The sequence below is a fragment of the Mauremys mutica genome, chromosome 8, assembly GCF_020497125.1.
Source record: "Mauremys mutica isolate MM-2020 ecotype Southern chromosome 8, ASM2049712v1, whole genome shotgun sequence".
Lineage (NCBI taxonomy): Eukaryota > Metazoa > Chordata > Testudines > Geoemydidae > Mauremys > Mauremys mutica.
The window spans coordinates 25,142,006-25,148,353 of record NC_059079.1 but is presented as its reverse complement, the minus strand read 5'-3'; the positions used below and the strand labels follow the sequence as shown (position 1 = coordinate 25,148,353).

The following is a 6,348-nucleotide window of genomic DNA, read 5'->3' as shown; positions in this document are numbered from 1 at the left end:
TAAAAACCACGGTTTGGCCCTTTGTGATAAGAGGCAGGATTTTGTTTGAAAGCTTCATTGTCCAGTGGTGCTGTTTTCATGGTATGCATTTGATCTTTGCAGTTGAAAGCTAGACGCTTCTCTAACACTGGGGCAGTAAGAGGAAGCATAATTCTGTCCAGGGAAGTCTGGGAGAGTGCCCATTCCATTGAAATCTCACACCCACGCTGAACACCTACTGGAAATAGCATCATCTTTTTAAATACTATTTTCTCAGGTGAAGGGAAAGATCAGGAAGGCTTGTTTGGGGTCAAGGTTCTCCAGAAGCCAAGCACAGCCATACCCTGCTGACAGGAACTCTGTGAGACAGGGGCCTGCAGGCAGGGGAGACTCTGGCACCCATTTCCCCTGTCGATTTCCCACAATACCAATGCACATCAGGGGCAGGTTTCCCTGACTCTCCCTGTCCCGCTCCCCCTTTGCTCTTCCCACTCGCGCTCTCTCTCTCTTGTACACAGAGAGTGGAGAAGGGGGTGGGACAGGAGCAGAATGAGAGAGGAAGGACTGGAGAAGAGCAGATCCTGAGGGTGGGGTATGGAATTCAAGGAGGCAGGAGAGGCAGTGAAGGAGGAAATAGGAGAGTGGAGGCTGTTCAGCTGAGCCAGCTAGCCTTTCTGGACACAGGAAAAAGAGAGAGAAGACTGGCTGTGAGGGAGGAGGGGGAGAATAGGTTCAGGCAATTTTTACTTACCCAAGGTTCCTTCCCCTGTGTCAGGCTTGCCCAGGTTTGACACTGCAGTGGAGTCTTGAAGAGGTCCTGCCTCATGGCATGGCGGGACCTCTCACATGTCTCCCATCCTCCACCTTCACTTCCTCCTTGTCCTCACTGTTCGTGGCAGGGGCCTATGACTCAGGCTCCTTGAAGGTATCCATGGTGATGTGCAGGATGGCAGGGGGGTCTCCCCAAATATGGCATGCAGCTCTTTGTAAAAGCAGCATTCTATGGCTCAGCACCAGATTGATTGCGGCCTCCTTGGCCTTCTGCTGTTCCTGCTGCAGTTCCTTCACCATAGTGCCGCACGGTTGCTGATCTGTTATACCCCGTCCCCTGCATCCCCTGTGCAATAGATGTCCATGTTTCTACAGCTGGTCCATAGCTGTGTTTGCACAGCGCTCCCCACAGGCGGAGGAGATCTAATATCTCCTGTCTACTACGTGCCAGAGTGTGTCTGGAGCATGTAACTGGCATGGTCAGCTGCCAGTTGCACACAATAATGGAGGGCTAGGTGTGCTCATCCAGATAGGCAATCAGGAAAAGTCATTTCAAAACTTCACATGGTTTTAAATGGAGAAGGTGGGGAGCTTCTGGTCATGACCCCTGGGCAGTGGAGTTAACAATTGTGACCAGATCAATCAGTGTCAGGCATTTTTGCCATATTTGCTATATATGGTCTTCTCTGCACTTGGATTCAGGAACTTTAAGGCTAAGATCAGTGACAGCAAGAGCACAAGACAATTTAAGAAATAAACATCCTCTGCATTCCTTATATAACATCAATAACAGGATCAGCTGGTTAGGTAAGAAGCTGTTGGTGGTTGTAGTGAGCCTGAGTGGCCTCCCTCTGAGCAGGAGAGCAAGGGTGCATTACACGCCCATTGGAGGGCAAAGCTAGACCGCCCTCCCCACCTCCCCCCCACCCGCTTGTGGGAAGTACCAGGGTGTGGCTGGAAGTATAAAAGGCTGGCCCTACAGCACAGTTGGAAGAGAGCCTGCGGAGAAGGACGCTGTGCCTGCTCTCCTGCATCCCCAAGAGAAATCTGCGCCTGGCAGTTCTCAATACCCAGACGCTGACGAGGACTGGCCCCAAGTACCTGCTGTTGTATATCCCGAGGAGCCGGAAGAAGCCTGGAGGCCGCAGGTACCAAACCCTGGGGTGGCAGGAAGTGGCCCTGGGGCAGCCCCGAAGCAGCTGGCTGCAGAGCCAGAGGTGGCCTATTCAGCGAGTTGCGGCTGGATCCCCGTTGACGCAGGGGTAGCTGATTCTGCCCCTGCCAGGGCCCGGGGCTGGGACGCAGCGAAGTAGGGTGGGCCTGCATCCCCCTGAAACCCCACCCAAGGGTGGCTGACCCCCTACACTGTGAAAGGAGGCTCTAGCTCTGAAGAGGAGCTTCCCATACCACTCACCTGTAGACTGTTTTTGTTTGCTGGCTGCCTGAGCTCTGCCCAGGCCCCAGCCAGCCCTGGTAGAATGTGTTTAAGGGCTGACTACTTGAGCTACCCAAACCCAGGCTAAAGCCTGGTAGTGACTATTAATAGCACGGCCCTATTGGGGGCTCTTGCCTGTCTGACACACTCTGGCCCTGACCCAACAGGCCTAGCCTGAGTGGCCTCCCTCCGACCAGGAGAGTGAGGGAGCATTACAGTGGTGCATGACTGGTTTATAGTTGCAGTAATAAAATATTCGCTTACTTTAATACCAGCCTGTAGCCACAGATCTTTATAGTCATGCAAACAAGTTACAATTAAACTACTGTCAAACATTAAGAATGGAGTAATAACAGTGAACCTTTATTAATGTTTTAGAGTTTATTGTTTCTATCAAAACCAATAGTAAAAATCAAAAATCTAATGATAATGTGGAAATTGGTTTTAAACCAAAATGCTTACTTGACTTTTGTTTATCTTTACTTAGCCATGATTTTTCCATGATGCATCACAATGGTTCTTACTTAATGTTCAAGACAAAGTCAGGATTGTCCCCATTGGTCTGGTAAGAACATTTTAAATATAAGTAAGAAAAGTATAAGTTGGGGTCGATGAAGTCAAGAAAGACAATGAAGATGGTTAAAGCAGCAGTGGGAATTTCAATGGCTCCAACTCTTCAAATAGATCCCCATGCACAGACCCTTACTTCTAAAGAGAACCTCATTGAAATCATATGAGATCCCCATAAAGAACAGAGATGCTGTGGTAGGACTAGGGAGAATGAGAGATGCAGAAACAAAGATACATGACCTGGAAAAGAATGGAACTAGCAAGCACTTGAACAAGGTATCCAGAATGGAACGGATGAAAACTGACCAGAGTCTCTGTTTGCACAAATTAAAAGAACAGGATGGCACTAACACTAGTAAAGTCAGAAGACGTGAAAGGAAATACTACTTCACAGAACACACAGTCTCTTTATAGAATTCACATCAGCAACTTAAGTACTGTGGATAGATTCAGTGAATTTATAATATTTGTAGGTATGTCACCTAAAGACAATCAGATTTCATGCTTCATGGTCTAAAATAGCCTCAGGAATTAGGAAGGAAGTTTTCCCTAGTTAAGTGATATATAATTGGCTAGTTGCTTAAAGTATGATGGGTAGCCACTGTCCTCTGAAGTACCAGGCACTGGCAATTTCCAGTTAAATTACCATATTTCACAGAATAGTGGTTTCATCTGGCTGGACACTTTGTTCCAAGATTCTTCCAAGATACTCCCTGGAACATATTTTATATACCCTAGAGCAGTGGTTATCAAATTAGGACTGCCGCTTGTTCAGGGAAAGCCCCTGGCGGGCCGGGCCAGTTTGTTTACCTGCTGCGTCCACAGGTTCAGCCGATCGCGGCTCCCACTGGCCGCGGTTCGCCGCTCCAGGCCAATGGGGGCTGCAGGAAGCAGCGCAGGCCGAGGGACGTGCTGGCCGCCCTTCTTGCAGCCCTCTTTGGCCTGGGACTGAACAAGCAGCAGCCCTAGTTTGAGAACCACTGCTCTAGAGAGCTATTGCTGAGACCCCTATGGTATTTCATTCTCATTAATACCGTATCTGCCCATCCAGTAATTTTACTAACACTCTGGGAACGGTGTATTGTACAGTAACTCCTCACTTAACATTGTAGTTATGTTCCTGAAAAATGCAACTTTAAACGAAACGATGTTAAGCAAATCCAATTTCCCCATAAGAATTAATGTAAATGAGGAGGTTTAGTTCCAGGGAAAATTTTTCTCTAGACAAAAGACTATATTATACACCGTATAAGTTTTAAACAAACAAATTAATACTGGTACATAGTGATGATGATTGTGAAGCTTGGTTGAAGTGGAGGAGTCAGAGGGTGGGATATTTCCCAGGGAATGCCTTACTGCTAAATGATGAGCTAGCAATTGGCTGAGCCCTCAGGGTTTAACTCTCACATTCTACAAGGCATCAGGAATGGAGGAAGGGGTGACAGCATCGCAGACAGAGACAGAGACACACACCATGTGTATGAGAGAGATGCGCATTTGCCCTTTAAGTATGCTGACCCTACTCTTAAGTACACTGCCTTGTTAATTAGATCAGCTTGCTGAGACCGCAGCTGCTGCTAGCAAGCTCCCTCCATCCTGAGCCCTGTTGTGTGTCCCTCATGCTCTATGGAAGCAGGATACAGGAGCAGAGGGGAGGGGGACACCCTGACATTAGCCCCCCCTCTTTCTCCTCTCCCCCCTGCACAGCAAGCAGGAGTCTTGGGGAGCAGCTCCAAGGCAGAGGGCAGGAGCAGCACATGGCAATGGGGGAAGGAATAGCTGAACTGCCGGCAATTGATAGCCTGCAGGTCAGCTGCTTCACAGGGACCTTAGGGGAGCTGATAGGGGGAGCTGATAGGGGGCTGCCAGTCCACCCTAGTTACAAGCCCCCACCAGCTAGCTGCAACGGGCTGCTCTTCCTGCAAGCAGTGAACAAAGCAGGCAGCTGCCAAACAACGTTAGAAGGGAGCATTGCACAACTTTAAACAAGCATGTTCCCTAATTGATCAGCAATGTAACAATGGTAACCGGGACGACTTTAAGTGAGGAGTTACTGTATATTCCAAATGTCTTTTTATACCAAGTATATAAAAGTAACATTGCCAATAGTATATTACTGTCCTTTCCTGCAACTATCAGGTTGAGAATGAGAATCGATAAAAAGTGCCCAAATGTGCAGTCAATTCAGCTCACATGTACCATTAATAATTCTGTAGTATATCAACCTCATATACCCTTGCTGGGAAGAAAATTAAAAAAATAACTTAGAATTTCACCATTCTATTCAAAGCACTTTCTTTAAATTAGTGGCTGTAAGAATGAAGTTCAGATTCAAAACACCAATAGTGTTTAAATTATAGATCTTTGTTCAATGTAATGCTCAATTAGAAGGTTACAAAAAATGTTTGCAAAGGCAAGTTGCAGTCCTATTCTAGAGTACTGTACCTGTCATTTGTGATAGCTTCCCCCCACCTCTCAAATACATTTTCTCAGGTACAGAACATGTTGCATTTTCCAAATCCTTTCCCTCTACTTCAAGTTTCATTTAATCTATCATTGAGAGCTTTGTTTCGTGGTAGGCAAGAAGCCATTTTGGCTTCTCTTTGCCCTCTGGCTGTTCTCAGTCTGATTCATTATTTTGCAGATATAAAAGAAATATCATAGCTGGGTCAAGATACTATTCAAAAGATCCTTCTACCAAAAAAAAAAAAAAGCAGAGATAGAGTATCCTTGTTCCTTCCTTGATACGAGAACATTCAGGACTGACAACCACATACTGAGTTTCTCTGTTAATCATACATACTCTACTGAGATTTATTACCTTTATTAAAAAGTTACAGTGTAGGTGGAACTAAAATACCTATCCTTTGCAATAAATGAGCATATATTCATGTGTAAAGTAGAAAATCCATTATCAGGTATGCTTTAAGTATTGTGAAGTTGTTAGTCATTTTTCTATTCTATGACGGGTTAAAAAAAATTAACTTGAATTTTCCAAAGTAGAGAAATTTAAGACACATCAATTATTACCTTTGAATTTTTTCAGATAACCTCCTCTGAAGAAAGTGTCATTCTGCAAATCACACATTTCTCTGTGCATATTGGGCCTGATCCAAAGACCACATAGGTCTCTTATTAACTTTAATGGACAGTGGATCATGCCCTTGAACATAACTTCGCCACTGCCTTGCTGCAGCAACTGGCTGCCAAGGCAGCTGGAAAGTTTTCATGTCTAAGATTCTGCTTTCAGAGTAAACTTTCAGAATAAAGCTTTACAGTTTCTCTGCCCATAACAATGGCTATTCCAGCTATTAGCTCCTACTTTTTGTACTGTTTGACTGAGATGTATGTTTTATACAGGTCATCTGCTCTTTTATATTAAGTATTCATATTTTTTTAAGACAGCAAGGATTGTGGACAACATTTTGACAGTGAGCATGAAAATGCAAGGGAAGGGAAACGTGACAACACCTTTAACTCCCTTTGATTGTTCAGCCCAAATAATATCTTCTATGCATCATAATCTTGACAGTGAAACTTGTAAAAACGTTGAGAGAATGACAGCAGGGTTACTCTCATTGTGTGTAAACTAA

General features: G+C 45.3%; 1 long non-coding RNA gene across 1 annotated transcript; it reads left to right on the top strand.

Annotated features, from left to right (window-relative positions):
• Window positions 1–846: 846 nt before the first annotated feature.
• On the top strand, window positions 847–6,348 carry LOC123376520. The gene is made up of 3 exons (XR_006581820.1): window positions 847–1,898; window positions 2,673–2,750; window positions 5,802–6,348. It is a non-coding gene; the product is annotated as an uncharacterized LOC123376520 (long non-coding RNA).